The following is a 16,259-nucleotide window of genomic DNA, read 5'->3' on the forward strand; positions in this document are numbered from 1 at the left end:
TTTAAAAGCTCCTAAGCAGGATATTGTGGATTATGTACTTGGCCTCAGATCAAGGATGGCTGAGTACATGAAAAAGGCCAGTAAAAACCTTCAGGCCAGCCAAGAGCTGCAGAAGCAGTGGCATGATCAGAAGGCTGTTTTGGTTCAGTACCAACCAGGGCAGAAAGTGTGGGTCTCGGAGCCTGTGGCCCCAAGAGCACTCCAAGATAAATGGAGTGGACCCCACACAATTGTTGAAAAGAAGGGTGAAGTCACCTACTTGGTTGACTTAGGCACTGCCAGGAGTCCCCTTAGGGTGCTCCATGTCAACCGTCTGAAACCCTACTATGACAGGGCTGATCTCACCCTGCTCATGGCAACTGATGAGGGACAGGAAGAAGACAGTGATCCTCTACCTGATCTCTTCTCTTCCACAGAACAAGATGCTCTTGTGGAAGGTGTAGTTTTGGCTTATTGTCTTACTGCTGAGCAGAAAGATAATTGCATAAATCTCCTAGGACAATTTTCAGAACTCTTCTCTACTGTGCCAGGCACCACTTCTTGGTGTGAGCACACTATAGATACTGGAGACAGTTTACCTGTCAAAAGTAAGATCTATAGGCAGCCTGACCATGTCAGGGACTGCATAAAGCAAGAAGTTCAGAAAATGTTGGAACTAGGAGTGGTTGAGCACTCTGACAGTCCATGGGCTTCTCCTGTGGTACTGGTACCAAAACCCAATTCTAAAGATGGAAAGAAGGAAATGAGGTTTTGTGTAGACTATAGAGGTCTCATCTTGGTAACCAAAACTGATGCTCACCCTATACCCAGGGCAGATGAGCTCATAGATACACTGGCATCTGCCAAGTATCTAAGCACTTTTGATTTGACTGCAGGGTATTGGCAGATCAAATTGTCAGAAGATGCTAAACCTAAGACTGCATTTTCTACCATTGGAGGACATTACCAGTTTACTGTAATGCCTTTTGGTTTGAAAAATGCACCTGCCACTTTTCAGAGGTTGGTGAACACAGTCCTGCAAGGGCTGGAAGCTTTCAGTGCAGCATATTTGGACGATATAGCTGTCTTTAGCTCCAGCTGGGATGATCACCTGGTCCAGCTATGGAAAGTTTTGGAGGCTCTGCAAAAGGCAGGCCTCACTATCAAGTCTTCAAAGTGCCAGATAGGGCAGGGTAAGGTGGTTTATCTGGGACACCTTGTTGGTGGGGAACAGATTGCACCACTTCAGGGGAAAATCCAAACTATTATTGATTGGGTTCCCCCTACCACTCAGACTCAGGTGAGAGCCTTCCTAGGCCTCACTGGGTATTACAGGAGGTTCATTAAGAACTATGGCTCCATTGCAGCCCCTCTTAATGACCTCACATCCAAGAAAATGCCTAAAAAGGTATTATGGACAGCAAGCTGTCAGAAAGCTTTTGAGGAGCTGAAGCAGGCCATGTGCTCTGCACCTGTCCTGAAAAGCCCTTGTTACTCTAAAAAATTCTATGTCCAAACTGATGCATCTGAATTAGGAGTAGGGGCAGTCCTATCACAACTTAATTCTGAGGGCCAGGATCAACCTGTTGCTTTTATTAGTAGGAGGTTGACCCCTAGAGAAAAGCGTTGGTCTGCCATTGAGAGGGAGGCCTTTGCTGTGGTCTGGGCTCTGAAGAAGTTGAGGCCATACCTGTTTGGCACTCACTTCATTGTTCAGACAGACCACAAACCTCTACTTTGGCTTAAACAAATGAAAGGTGAAAATCCTAAATTGTTGAGGTGGTCCATATCCCTACAGGGAATGGACTATGCAGTGGAACATAGACCTGGGAGTAGCCACTCCAATGCAGATGGACTCTCCAGATATTTCCACTTAGACAATGAAGACTCATCAGGTCATGGCTAGTCTTATTGTCCTTCGTTTGGGGGGGGGTTGTGTAGGAAAGTACCATCTTGCCTGGCATGTTACCCCCATTTTTCACTGTATATATGTTGTTTTAGTTGTATGTGTCACTGGGACCCTGGTAACCCAGGGCCCCAGTGCTCATAAGTGTGCCTGAATGTGTTACCTGTGTAGTGACTAACTGTCTCTCTGAGGCTCTGCTAATCAGAACCTCAGTGGTTATGCTCTCTCATTTCTTTCCAAATTGTCACTAACAGGCTAGTGACCATTTTTACCAATTTACATTGGCTTACTGGAACACCCTTATAATTCCCTAGTATATGGTACTGAGGTACCCAGGGTATTGGGGTTCCAGGAGATCCCTATGGGCTGCAGCATTTCTTTTGCCACCCATAGGGAGCTCTGACAATTCTTACACAGGCCTGCCACTGCAGCCTGAGTGAAATAACGTCCACGTTATTTCACAGCCATTTTACACTGCACTTAAGTAACTTATAAGTCACCTATATGTCTAACCTTTACCTGGTAAAGGTTAGGTGCAAAGTTACTTAGTGTGAGGGCACCCTGGCACTAGCCAAGGTGCCCCCACATTGTTCAGAGCCAATTCCCTGAACTTTGTGAGTGCGGGGACACCATTACACGCGTGCACTACATATAGGTCACTACCTATATGTAGCTTCACCATGGTAACTCCGAATATGGCCATGTAACATGTCTATGATCATGGAATTGCCCCCTCTATGCCATCCTGGCATTGTTGGTACAATTCCATGATCCCAGTGGTCTGTAGCACAGACCCTGGTACTGCCAAACTGCCCTTCCTGGGGTTTCACTGCAGCTGCTGCTGCTGCCAACCCCTCAGACAGGCATCTGCCCTCCTGGGGTCCAGCCAGGCCTGGCCCAGGATGGCAGAACAAAGAACTTCCTCTGAGAGAGGGTGTGACACCCTCTCCCTTTGGAAAATGGTGTGAAGGCAGGGGAGGAGTAGCCTCCCCCAGCCTCTGGAAATGCTTTCTTGGGCACAGATGTGCCCAATTCTGCATAAGCCAGTCTACACCGGTTCAGGGACCCCTTAGCCCCTGCTCTGGCGCGAAACTGGACAAAGGAAAGGGGAGTGACCACTTGTAGGAAGCTGGACTGGCTTGTAGTGAGTACCAAGGGGTACTTGTACCTTGCACCAGGCCCAGTTATCCCTTATTAGTGTATAGGGTGTCTAGCAGCTTAGGCTGATAGATAATGGTAGCTTAGCAAAGCAGCTCAGGCTGAACTAGGAGACGTGTGAAGCTACTACAGTACCACTTAGTGTCATATGCACAATATCATAAGAAAACACAATACACAGTTATACTAAAAATAAAGGTACTTTATTTTTATGACAATATGCCAAAGTATCTTAGAGTGTACCCTCAGTGAGAGGATAGGAAATATACACAAGATATATATACACAATAGCAAAAATATGCAGTATAGTCTTAGAAAACAGTGCAAACAATGTATAGTTACAATAGGATGCAATGGGGAAACATAGGGATAGGGGCAACACAAACCATATACTCCAGAAGTGGAATGCGAACCACGAATGGACCCCAAACCTATGTGACCTTGTAGAGGGTCGCTGGGACTATTAGAAAATAGTGAGAGTTAGCAAAATAACCCTCCCCAAGACCCTGAAAAGTGAGTGCAAAGTGCACCAAAGTTCCCCTAAGGACAAAATAGTCGTGTTAGAGGGAGAATGCAAGGAAAACACAAATCAGCAATGCAACAACGATGGATTCCTGTCTGAGGGTACCTGTGGAACAAGGGGACCAAGTCCAAAAGTCACAAGCAGCTCGTAGCTGGGCAGATGCCCAAGAAATGCCAGCGGTTGGTGCAAAGAAGCTCTTACTAGGCTGAAGAGCTGTGAATACTGCAGGAACGACAAGGGCTAGAGACTTCCCCTTTGGAGGATGGATCCCCCACGCCTTGGAGAGTCGTGCAGAAGTGTTTTCCCGCCGGATGGACGCCAACAAGCCTTGCTACACGCAAATCGTGCGTTTGGCGTTTTTGGACGCTGCTGGGGCCCAGGAGGGACCAGGAGGTCGCAAATTGGACCTGCAGAGAGAGGGGACGTCGAGCAAGACAAGGAACCCTCACTGAAGCAGGTAGCTCCCAGAGAAGTGCCAGAAACAGGCCCTACGAGGATGCGTGAAACGGTGCTCGCCGAAGTTGCACAAAGGAGTCCCACGTCGCCGGAGACCAACTTAGAAAGTCGTGCAATGCAGGTTAGAGTGCCCTGGACCCAGGCTTGGCTGTGCACACAGGATTTCCGCCGGAAGTGCACAGGGGCCGGAGAAGCTTGCAAAGTCGCGGTTCCCAGCAATGCAGCCCAGCGAGGTGAGGCAAGGACTTACCTCCACCAAACTTGGGCTGAAGAGTCACTGGACTGTGGGGGTCACTTGGACGGTGTCGCTGGATTCGAGGGACCTCGCTCGTCGTGCTGAGAGGAGACCCAAGGGACCGGAGATGCAGCTTTTTGGTGCCTGCGGTTGCAGGGGGAAGATTCCGTCGACCCACGGGAGATTTCTTCGGAGCTTCTGGTGCAGAGAGGAGGCAGACTACCCCCACAGCATGCACAAGCAGGAAAACAGTCGAGAAGGCGGCAGGATCAGCGTTACAGAGTTGCAGTAGTCGTCTTTGCTACTATGTTGCAGGTTTGCAGGCTTCCAGCGCGGTCAGCGGTCGATTCCTTATCAGAAGGTGAAGAGGGAGATGCAGAGGAACTCGGCTGAGCTCATGCATTCGTTATCTAAAGTTTCCTCAAAGACAGAGACCCTAAATAGCCAGAAAAGAGGGTTTGGCTACCTAGGAGAGAGGAGAGGCTACTAACACCTGAAGGAGCCTATCACAAGGAGTCTCTGACGTCACCTGGTGGCACTGGCCACTCAGAGCAGTACAGTGTGCCAGCAGCACCTCTGTTTCCAAGATGGCAGAGGTCTGGAGCACACTGGAGGAGCTCTGGACACCTCCCAGGGGAGGTGCAGGTCAGGGGAGTGGTCACTCCCCTTTCCTTTGTCCAGTTTCGCGCCAGAGCAGGGGCTAAGGGGTCCCTGAACCGGTGTAGACTGGCTTATGCAGAATTGGGCACATCTGTGCCCAACAAAGCATTTCCAGAGGCTGGGGGAGGCTACTCCTCCCCTGCCTTCACACCATTTTCCAAAGGGAGAGGGTGTCACACCCTCTCTCAGAGGAAGTTCTTTGTTCTGCCATCCTGGGCCAGGCCTGGCTGGACCCCAGGAGGGCAGCTGCCTGTCTGAGGGGTTGGCAGCAGCAGCAGCTGCAGTGAAACCCCAGGAAGGGCAGTCTGGCAGTACCAGGGTCTGTGCTACAGACCACTGGGATCATGGGATTGTGCCAACTATGCCAGGATGGTATAGAGGGGGCAATTCCATGATCATAGACATGTTACATGGCCATATTCGGAGTTACCATGGTGAAGCTACATATAGGTAGTGACCTATATGTAGTGCACGCGTGTAATGGTGTCCCCGCACTCACAAAGTTCAGGGAATTGGCTCTGAACAATGTGGGGGCACCTTGGCTAGTGCCAGGGTGCCCTCACACTAAGTAACTTTGCACCTAACCTTTACCAGGTAAAGGTTAGACATATAGGTGACTTATAAGTTACTTAAGTGCAGTGTAAAATGGCTGTGAAATAACGTGGACGTTATTTCACTCAGGCTGCAGTGGCAGGCCTGTGTAAGAATTGTCAGAGCTCCCTATGGGTGGCAAAAGAAATGCTGCAGCCCATAGGGATCTCCTGGAACCCCAATACCCTGGGTACCTCAGTACCATATACTAGGGAATTATAAGGGTGTTCCAGTAAGCCAATGTAAATTGGTAAAATTGGTCACTAGCCTGTTAGTGACAATTTGAAAGTAATGAGAGAGCATAACCACTGAGGTTCTGGTTAGCAGAGCCTCAGTGAGACAGTTAGGCACCACACAGGGAACATACACATGCACACCTATGAGCACTGGGGCCCTGTGTGACAGGGTCCCAGTGACACATACATATAGGCCACAAACCTATGAGCACTGGGGTCCTGACCAGCAGGATCCCAGTGACACATAACAACCATACTGAAAACATAGTGTTTTCACTATGAGCACTGAGGCCTGGCTATCAGGATCCCAGTGAGACAATGAAAACAGTGACAAACACCCTGACATACACTCACAAACAGGCCAAAAGTGGGGGTAACAAGGCTAGAAAGAGGCTACCTTCTCACACAACCCCCCCCCAAACGAAGGACAATAAGGCTAACCTTGGCCAGTTGAGACTTTATTGTCTAAGTGGTGATAAGTAGAGAGTAGCTCTGCAATAGACTGGTTACTCCCTTTATCATCCACTATATGGTTACTTCCCTGTGGGGATGTAAACCACCCTGTTTGAAGTTTTTTAGCTAAGCAACAATGTGAAGATGTATTTTCAGAGTTTCTATCAGTAAGTTTTAGTTTAGAGCAGTGGGAATTGTCCACTGAACCTATTTGTAGTGATGGAAATGCCAGACAGGGATGCTGTCTCAGAAAAGCCATAGCTGGGCAAAAACTTTGTCCATATGGCTGGAAGAGAGAACAGGGATGCTGTTTCTCTTGGGTTGGAGCAGGGCAGGGATGCTGTCCTATCAGCTCCACACTAGGGCAGGGATGCTGTCCTAAGTGTTGTGAGGCAGTGCAGAGTTTCTGCACTAAAGTTTCTCTGGGAGGGTTGGAGGGATGCTCCATGTTAACTAAAATGGTGCTCTTTTTCTCACCAATGTTAGTTATCCCACAGAGAGGTACTTCCACCTCAGGGAGTCCAGCTTTGCCAGCTGATGATTCCCTTGGAACAGGTGCCACCCCAGGAGAGGTTTCTCCCACCACAGGAATAGTATCCTGAATGGTAGGGTGGTTAGGGGATACTGTGATACCCTTTTTACCTGTTGATGGAGAGGGATCCTGAGTTTTCAGGCCTTCTCTCCTTTGCTTTTTCATTTCACTTGAAATGAGAGGGAACAATTCCTCAGGGATGCCCAGCATGGCTGCATGGGCATAAAACTCTACATCAGCCCAACCTGAGGCCTCTAGGTCATTACCTAAGAGACAGTCTACAGGTAAGCTAGGTGATACCACCACCTGCTTAGGGCCAGTAACTCCACCCCAACTAAACTGAATTATAGCTAAGGGAAGAAACTTAGTGGAGTTATGGACATCAATAATCTTATACTGTTGTCCAATGATGTGTTGTTCAGGAGGCACTAGGTTTTCAGTCACCAAAGTGAAACTGGCACCTGTGTCCCTGTAGGCCAAGGCCTCAACACCATTTATTGAAACTGTCTGCCTGTACTTATCCATTGTAAGGGGACAAGCAGCCAGTGTGGCAAGGCCAATGCCACTAGGTGTGACAGAAACTGTCTTGGGACTGATTACATCAGTTTCCACTATGGACCCATAAGTGAACCCAACTACACCCTTTGCTTGACTGTTGCCAGCAGTCCCACCACTAGTACCACTACTGCTAGGGGCACTAGAGCTTGATGTATTAGTGGTGGTAGGCTCAGGGGGTTTACCTGGACAGGACTTATCCCCTGGCCTATGGCCTCTGTTTTTACACACAAAGCACCAAGGCTTTTTAATGTGTGCAGGTTGGGAAGAAGAGGAAGAATTTCTTTTATCCCCACCCTCTGAAGAGTGTTTAAGATTTGAAGTGGGATCTTTGGTTTTACCCTTATCCCCATGCTTATCTTGAGATTTTTCACCATCTTTCTTCTTATTGCCATCTTTGTCACCCCCTGTATGAACTTTTCTGTTCACCCTTGTTCTGACCCATTTGTCTGCCTTCTTTCCCAATTCTTGGGGAGAGGTCAGATCAGAGTCTACCAGGTACTGGTGCAACAAATCAGACACACAATTATTAAGTATATGCTCTCTCAGGATTGTGTTATACAGGCTTTCATAATCAGTAACTTTACTGCCATGTAACCACCCCTCCAAGGCCTTCACTGAATGGTCAATGAAATCAACCCAGTCTTGTGAAGACTCCTTTTTGGTCTCTCTGAACTTTATCCTGTACTGTTCAGTGGTTAAGCCATAACCATCCAGGAGTGCATTCTTAAGAACTTGGAAATTATTAGCATCATTTTCTTTTACAGTAAGGAGCCTATCCCTACCTTTTCCAGTAAATGATAGCCATAGGATAGCAGCCCACTGCCTTTGAGGGACATCCTGTACAGCACAGGCCCTCTCAAGTGCAGCAAACCACTTGTTAATGTCATCCCCCTCCTTGTAAGGGGGAACTATCTTATGCAGATTCCTGGAATCATGCTCTTTTGCAGGATGACTATGGGGAATACTGCTGCTGCCACCATGGGTATCTAAACCCAACTTCTGTCTTTCCCTCTCTATTTCTAAAGATTGTCTATCCAAATCCAGCTGTTGCTTCTTGAGCTTCAGTCTGGTTTGTTCCACTCTCAATCTATTGAGCTCCCTTTCTAACAATCTGTCATCAGGGTGGGTGGGAGGGACATTTCTAGATACAGAGGTATGATGGGAATGAACAGAAGGAGACCTGTCCCTTACAGAGGGCACCCTAACAGCTTGGCTACCAGTATAATGTGAGAGCACATCATCAGTATGATGTGATTCAACCTCTGTACCAACTATGCTAGACTGTCTAGTAATGGGCAGGCTGAGAAGTTTCTTTCCTGAACCTTTTCCTGGGGGAGTCCCTGGATCAGATTGAGAACCATTAGCTACTTTTTCTACAGATTGGGCACTTATGGCCTTATCCTGTACTCTAAGCATATTAATTAACAGTTCTAAAGAAGGATTCTTCCCTACACTCAAACCTCTCTCTATGCAGAGACTCCTTGCTCCTTTCCAGCTAAGGTGATCATATGCAAGTTTGGACAGTTCAACTTTTTGGCCTGTGCCAGACATTTTTAGAGAGAGTTAAAGTGATAGACAAAGAAAAAAAAGTTTTCAGAACTTTTTGGAAAGACAGAAAAAACTTTTTAAACTTTTAAGAACTTTTTGAAAGTTTAGAAGTACTTTTCAGCACTTAGAAAAGAGTGAAAAGAGGAAATGCAAAACTTTTTGGCTATGTGTATATACACTGACCTTGTTTTGTATATTTTTCTCTTATGAAAAGTACAACGACAAGAGTGGTAAGTAGTCTCAAAGCACTTATCCCACCACTGCACAACCAATGTAGGAAGCTGGACTGGCTTGTAGTGAGTACCAAGGGGTACTTGCACCTTGCACCAGGCCCAGTTATCCCTTATTAGTGTATAGGGTGTCTAGCAGCTTAGGCTGATAGATAATGGTAGCTTAGCAAAGCAGCTCAGGCTGAACTAGGAGACGTGTGAAGCTACTACAGTACCACTTAGTGTCATATGCACAATATCATAAGAAAACACAATACACAGTTATACTAAAAATAAAGGTACTTTATTTTTATGACAATATGCCAAAGTATCTTAGAGTGTACCCTCAGTGAGAGGATAGGAAATATACACAAGATATATATACACAATAGCAAAAATATGCAGTATAGTCTTAGAAAACAGTGCAAACAATGTATAGTTACAATAGGATGCAATGGGGAAACATAGGGATAGGGGCAACACAAACCATATACTCCAGAAGTGGAATGCGAACCACGAATGGACCCCAAACCTATGTGACCTTGTAGAGGGTCGCTGGGACTATTAGAAAATAGTGAGAGTTAGCAAAATAACCCTCCCCAAGACCCTGAAAAGTGAGTGCAAAGTGCACCAAAGTTCCCCTAAGGACAAAATAGTCGTGTTAGAGGGAGAATGCAAGGAAAACACAAATCAGCAATGCAACAACGATGGATTCCTGTCTGAGGGTACCTGTGGAACAAGGGGACCAAGTCCAAAAGTCACAAGCAGCTCGTAGCTGGGCAGATGCCCAAGAAATGCCAGCGGTTGGTGCAAAGAAGCTCTTACTAGGCTGAAGAGCTGTGAATACTGCAGGAACGACAAGGGCTAGAGACTTTCCCTTTGGAGGATGGATCCCCCACGCCTTGGAGAGTCGTGCAGAAGTGTTTTCCCGCCGGATGGACGCCAACAAGCCTTGCTACACGCAAATCGTGCGTTTGGCGTTTTTGGACGCTGCTGGGGCCCAGGAGGGACCAGGAGGTCGCAAATTGGACCTGCAGAGAGAGGGGACGTCGAGCAAGACAAGGAACCCTCACTGAAGCAGGTAGCTCCCAGAGAAGTGCCAGAAACAGGCCCTACGAGGATGCGTGAAACGGTGCTCGCCGAAGTTGCACAAAGGAGTCCCACGTCGCCGGAGACCAACTTAGAAAGTCGTGCAATGCAGGTTAGAGTGCCCTGGACCCAGGCTTGGCTGTGCACACAGGATTTCCGCCGGAAGTGCACAGGGGCCGGAGAAGCTTGCAAAGTCGCGGTTCCCAGCAATGCAGCCCAGCGAGGTGAGGCAAGGACTTACCTCCACCAAACTTGGGCTGAAGAGTCACTGGACTGTGGGGGTCACTTGGACGGTGTCGCTGGATTCGAGGGACCTCGCTCGTCGTGCTGAGAGGAGACCCAAGGGACCGGAGATGCAGCTTTTTGGTGCCTGCGGTTGCAGGGGGAAGATTCCGTCGACCCACGGGAGATTTCTTCGGAGCTTCTGGTGCAGAGAGGAGGCAGACTACCCCCACAGCATGCACAAGCAGGAAAACAGTCGAGAAGGCGGCAGGATCAGCGTTACAGAGTTGCAGTAGTCGTCTTTGCTACTATGTTGCAGGTTTGCAGGCTTCCAGCGCGGTCAGCGGTCGATTCCTTATCAGAAGGTGAAGAGGGAGATGCAGAGGAACTCGGCTGAGCTCATGCATTCGTTATCTAAAGTTTCCTCAAAGACAGAGACCCTAAATAGCCAGAAAAGAGGGTTTGGCTACCTAGGAGAGAGGAGAGGCTACTAACACCTGAAGGAGCCTATCACAAGGAGTCTCTGACGTCACCTGGTGGCACTGGCCACTCAGAGCAGTACAGTGTGCCAGCAGCACCTCTGTTTCCAAGATGGCAGAGGTCTGGAGCACACTGGAGGAGCTCTGGACACCTCCCAGGGGAGGTGCAGGTCAGGGGAGTGGTCACTCCCCTTTCCTTTGTCCAGTTTCGCGCCAGAGCAGGGGCTAAGGGGTCCCTGAACCGGTGTAGACTGGCTTATGCAGAATTGGGCACATCTGTGCCCAACAAAGCATTTCCAGAGGCTGGGGGAGGCTACTCCTCCCCTGCCTTCACACCATTTTCCAAAGGGAGAGGGTGTCACACCCTCTCTCAGAGGAAGTTCTTTGTTCTGCCATCCTGGGCCAGGCCTGGCTGGACCCCAGGAGGGCAGCTGCCTGTCTGAGGGGTTGGCAGCAGCAGCAGCTGCAGTGAAACCCCAGGAAGGGCAGTCTGGCAGTACCAGGGTCTGTGCTACAGACCACTGGGATCATGGGATTGTGCCAACTATGCCAGGATGGTATAGAGGGGGCAATTCCATGATCATAGACATGTTACATGGCCATATTCGGAGTTACCATGGTGAAGCTACATATAGGTAGTGACCTATATGTAGTGCACGCGTGTAATGGTGTCCCCGCACTCACAAAGTTCAGGGAATTGGCTCTGAACAATGTGGGGGCACCTTGGCTAGTGCCAGGGTGCCCTCACACTAAGTAACTTTGCACCTAACCTTTACCAGGTAAAGGTTAGACATATAGGTGACTTATAAGTTACTTAAGTGCAGTGTAAAATGGCTGTGAAATAACGTGGACGTTATTTCACTCAGGCTGCAGTGGCAGGCCTGTGTAAGAATTGTCAGAGCTCCCTATGGGTGGCAAAAGAAATGCTGCAGCCCATAGGGATCTCCTGGAACCCCAATACCCTGGGTACCTCAGTACCATATACTAGGGAATTATAAGGGTGTTCCAGTAAGCCAATGTAAATTGGTAAAATTGGTCACTAGCCTGTTAGTGACAATTTGAAAGTAATGAGAGAGCATAACCACTGAGGTTCTGGTTAGCAGAGCCTCAGTGAGACAGTTAGGCACCACACAGGGAACATACACATGCACACCTATGAGCACTGGGGCCCTGTGTGACAGGGTCCCAGTGACACATACATATAGGCCACAAACCTATGAGCACTGGGGTCCTGACCAGCAGGATCCCAGTGACACATAACAACCATACTGAAAACATAGTGTTTTCACTATGAGCACTGAGGCCTGGCTATCAGGATCCCAGTGAGACAATGAAAACAGTGACAAACACCCTGACATACACTCACAAACAGGCCAAAAGTGGGGGTAACAAGGCTAGAAAGAGGCTACCTTCTCACACAACCCCCCCCCAAACGAAGGACAATAAGGCTAACCTTGGCCAGTTGAGACTTTATTGTCTAAGTGGTGATAAGTAGAGAGTAGCTCTGCAATAGACTGGTTACTCCCTTTATCATCCACTATATGGTTACTTCCCTGTGGGGATGTAAACCACCCTGTTTGAAGTTTTTTAGCTAAGCAACAATGTGAAGATGTATTTTCAGAGTTTCTATCAGTAAGTTTTAGTTTAGAGCAGTGGGAATTGTCCACTGAACCTATTTGTAGTGATGGAAATGCCAGACAGGGATGCTGTCTCAGAAAAGCCATAGCTGGGCAAAAACTTTGTCCATATGGCTGGAAGAGAGAACAGGGATGCTGTTTCTCTTGGGTTGGAGCAGGGCAGGGATGCTGTCCTATCAGCTCCACACTAGGGCAGGGATGCTGTCCTAAGTGTTGTGAGGCAGTGCAGAGTTTCTGCACTAAAGTTTCTCTGGGAGGGTTGGAGGGATGCTCCATGTTAACTAAAATGGTGCTCTTTTTCTCACCAATGTTAGTTATCCCACAGAGAGGTACTTCCACCTCAGGGAGTCCAGCTTTGCCAGCTGATGATTCCCTTGGAACAGGTGCCACCCCAGGAGAGGTTTCTCCCACCACAGGAATAGTATCCTGAATGGTAGGGTGGTTAGGGGATACTGTGATACCCTTTTTACCTGTTGATGGAGAGGGATCCTGAGTTTTCAGGCCTTCTCTCCTTTGCTTTTTCATTTCACTTGAAATGAGAGGGAACAATTCCTCAGGGATGCCCAGCATGGCTGCATGGGCATAAAACTCTACATCAGCCCAACCTGAGGCCTCTAGGTCATTACCTAAGAGACAGTCTACAGGTAAGCTAGGTGATACCACCACCTGCTTAGGGCCAGTAACTCCACCCCAACTAAACTGAATTATAGCTAAGGGAAGAAACTTAGTGGAGTTATGGACATCAATAATCTTATACTGTTGTCCAATGATGTGTTGTTCAGGAGGCACTAGGTTTTCAGTCACCAAAGTGAAACTGGCACCTGTGTCCCTGTAGGCCAAGGCCTCAACACCATTTATTGAAACTGTCTGCCTGTACTTATCCATTGTAAGGGGACAAGCAGCCAGTGTGGCAAGGCCAATGCCACTAGGTGTGACAGAAACTGTCTTGGGACTGATTACATCAGTTTCCACTATGGACCCATAAGTGAACCCAACTACACCCTTTGCTTGACTGTTGCCAGCAGTCCCACCACTAGTACCACTACTGCTAGGGGCACTAGAGCTTGATGTATTAGTGGTGGTAGGCTCAGGGGGTTTACCTGGACAGGACTTATCCCCTGGCCTATGGCCTCTGTTTTTACACACAAAGCACCAAGGCTTTTTAATGTGTGCAGGTTGGGAAGAAGAGGAAGAATTTCTTTTATCCCCACCCTCTGAAGAGTGTTTAAGATTTGAAGTGGGATCTTTGGTTTTACCCTTATCCCCATGCTTATCTTGAGATTTTTCACCATCTTTCTTCTTATTGCCATCTTTGTCACCCCCTGTATGAACTTTTCTGTTCACCCTTGTTCTGACCCATTTGTCTGCCTTCTTTCCCAATTCTTGGGGAGAGGTCAGATCAGAGTCTACCAGGTACTGGTGCAACAAATCAGACACACAATTATTAAGTATATGCTCTCTCAGGATTGTGTTATACAGGCTTTCATAATCAGTAACTTTACTGCCATGTAACCACCCCTCCAAGGCCTTCACTGAATGGTCAATGAAATCAACCCAGTCTTGTGAAGACTCCTTTTTGGTCTCTCTGAACTTTATCCTGTACTGTTCAGTGGTTAAGCCATAACCATCCAGGAGTGCATTCTTAAGAACTTGGAAATTATTAGCATCATTTTCTTTTACAGTAAGGAGCCTATCCCTACCTTTTCCAGTAAATGATAGCCATAGGATAGCAGCCCACTGCCTTTGAGGGACATCCTGTACAGCACAGGCCCTCTCAAGTGCAGCAAACCACTTGTTAATGTCATCCCCCTCCTTGTAAGGGGGAACTATCTTATGCAGATTCCTGGAATCATGCTCTTTTGCAGGATGACTATGGGGAATACTGCTGCTGCCACCATGGGTATCTAAACCCAACTTCTGTCTTTCCCTCTCTATTTCTAAAGATTGTCTATCCAAATCCAGCTGTTGCTTCTTGAGCTTCAGTCTGGTTTGTTCCACTCTCAATCTATTGAGCTCCCTTTCTAACAATCTGTCATCAGGGTGGGTGGGAGGGACATTTCTAGATACAGAGGTATGATGGGAATGAACAGAAGGAGACCTGTCCCTTACAGAGGGCACCCTAACAGCTTGGCTACCAGTATAATGTGAGAGCACATCATCAGTATGATGTGATTCAACCTCTGTACCAACTATGCTAGACTGTCTAGTAATGGGCAGGCTGAGAAGTTTCTTTCCTGAACCTTTTCCTGGGGGAGTCCCTGGATCAGATTGAGAACCATTAGCTACTTTTTCTACAGATTGGGCACTTATGGCCTTATCCTGTACTCTAAGCATATTAATTAACAGTTCTAAAGAAGGATTCTTCCCTACACTCAAACCTCTCTCTATGCAGAGACTCCTTGCTCCTTTCCAGCTAAGGTGATCATATGCAAGTTTGGACAGTTCAACTTTTTGGCCTGTGCCAGACATTTTTAGAGAGAGTTAAAGTGATAGACAAAGAAAAAAAAGTTTTCAGAACTTTTTGGAAAGACAGAAAAAACTTTTTAAACTTTTAAGAACTTTTTGAAAGTTTAGAAGTACTTTTCAGCACTTAGAAAAGAGTGAAAAGAGGAAATGCAAAACTTTTTGGCTATGTGTATATACACTGACCTTGTTTTGTATATTTTTCTCTTATGAAAAGTACAACGACAAGAGTGGTAAGTAGTCTCAAAGCACTTATCCCACCACTGCACAACCAATGTAGGAAGCTGGACTGGCTTGTAGTGAGTACCAAGGGGTACTTGCACCTTGCACCAGGCCCAGTTATCCCTTATTAGTGTATAGGGTGTCTAGCAGCTTAGGCTGATAGATAATGGTAGCTTAGCAAAGCAGCTCAGGCTGAACTAGGAGACGTGTGAAGCTACTACAGTACCACTTAGTGTCATATGCACAATATCATAAGAAAACACAATACACAGTTATACTAAAAATAAAGGTACTTTATTTTTATGACAATATGCCAAAGTATCTTAGAGTGTACCCTCAGTGAGAGGATAGGAAATATACACAAGATATATATACACAATAGCAAAAATATGCAGTATAGTCTTAGAAAACAGTGCAAACAATGTATAGTTACAATAGGATGCAATGGGGAAACATAGGGATAGGGGCAACACAAACCATATACTCCAGAAGTGGAATGCGAACCACGAATGGACCCCAAACCTATGTGACCTTGTAGAGGGTCGCTGGGACTATTAGAAAATAGTGAGAGTTAGCAAAATAACCCTCCCCAAGACCCTGAAAAGTGAGTGCAAAGTGCACCAAAGTTCCCCTAAGGACAAAATAGTCGTGTTAGAGGGAGAATGCAAGGAAAACACAAATCAGCAATGCAACAACGATGGATTCCTGTCTGAGGGTACCTGTGGAACAAGGGGACCAAGTCCAAAAGTCACAAGCAGCTCGTAGCTGGGCAGATGCCCAAGAAATGCCAGCGGTTGGTGCAAAGAAGCTCTTACTAGGCTGAAGAGCTGTGAATACTGCAGGAACGACAAGGGCTAGAGACTTCCCCTTTGGAGGATGGATCCCCCACGCCTTGGAGAGTCGTGCAGAAGTGTTTTCCCGCCGGATGGACGCCAACAAGCCTTGCTACACGCAAATCGTGCATTTGGCGTTTTTGGACGCTGCTGGGGCCCAGGAGGGACCAGGAGGTCGCAAATTGGACCTGCAGAGAGAGGGGACGTCGAGCAAGACAAAGAGCCCTCACTGAAGCAGGTAGCACCCGGAGAAGTGCCAGAAACAGGCAC

This window comes from Pleurodeles waltl, chromosome 1_2 (genome assembly GCF_031143425.1).
Source record: "Pleurodeles waltl isolate 20211129_DDA chromosome 1_2, aPleWal1.hap1.20221129, whole genome shotgun sequence".
Classification (NCBI taxonomy): Eukaryota; Metazoa; Chordata; class Amphibia; order Caudata; family Salamandridae; genus Pleurodeles; species Pleurodeles waltl.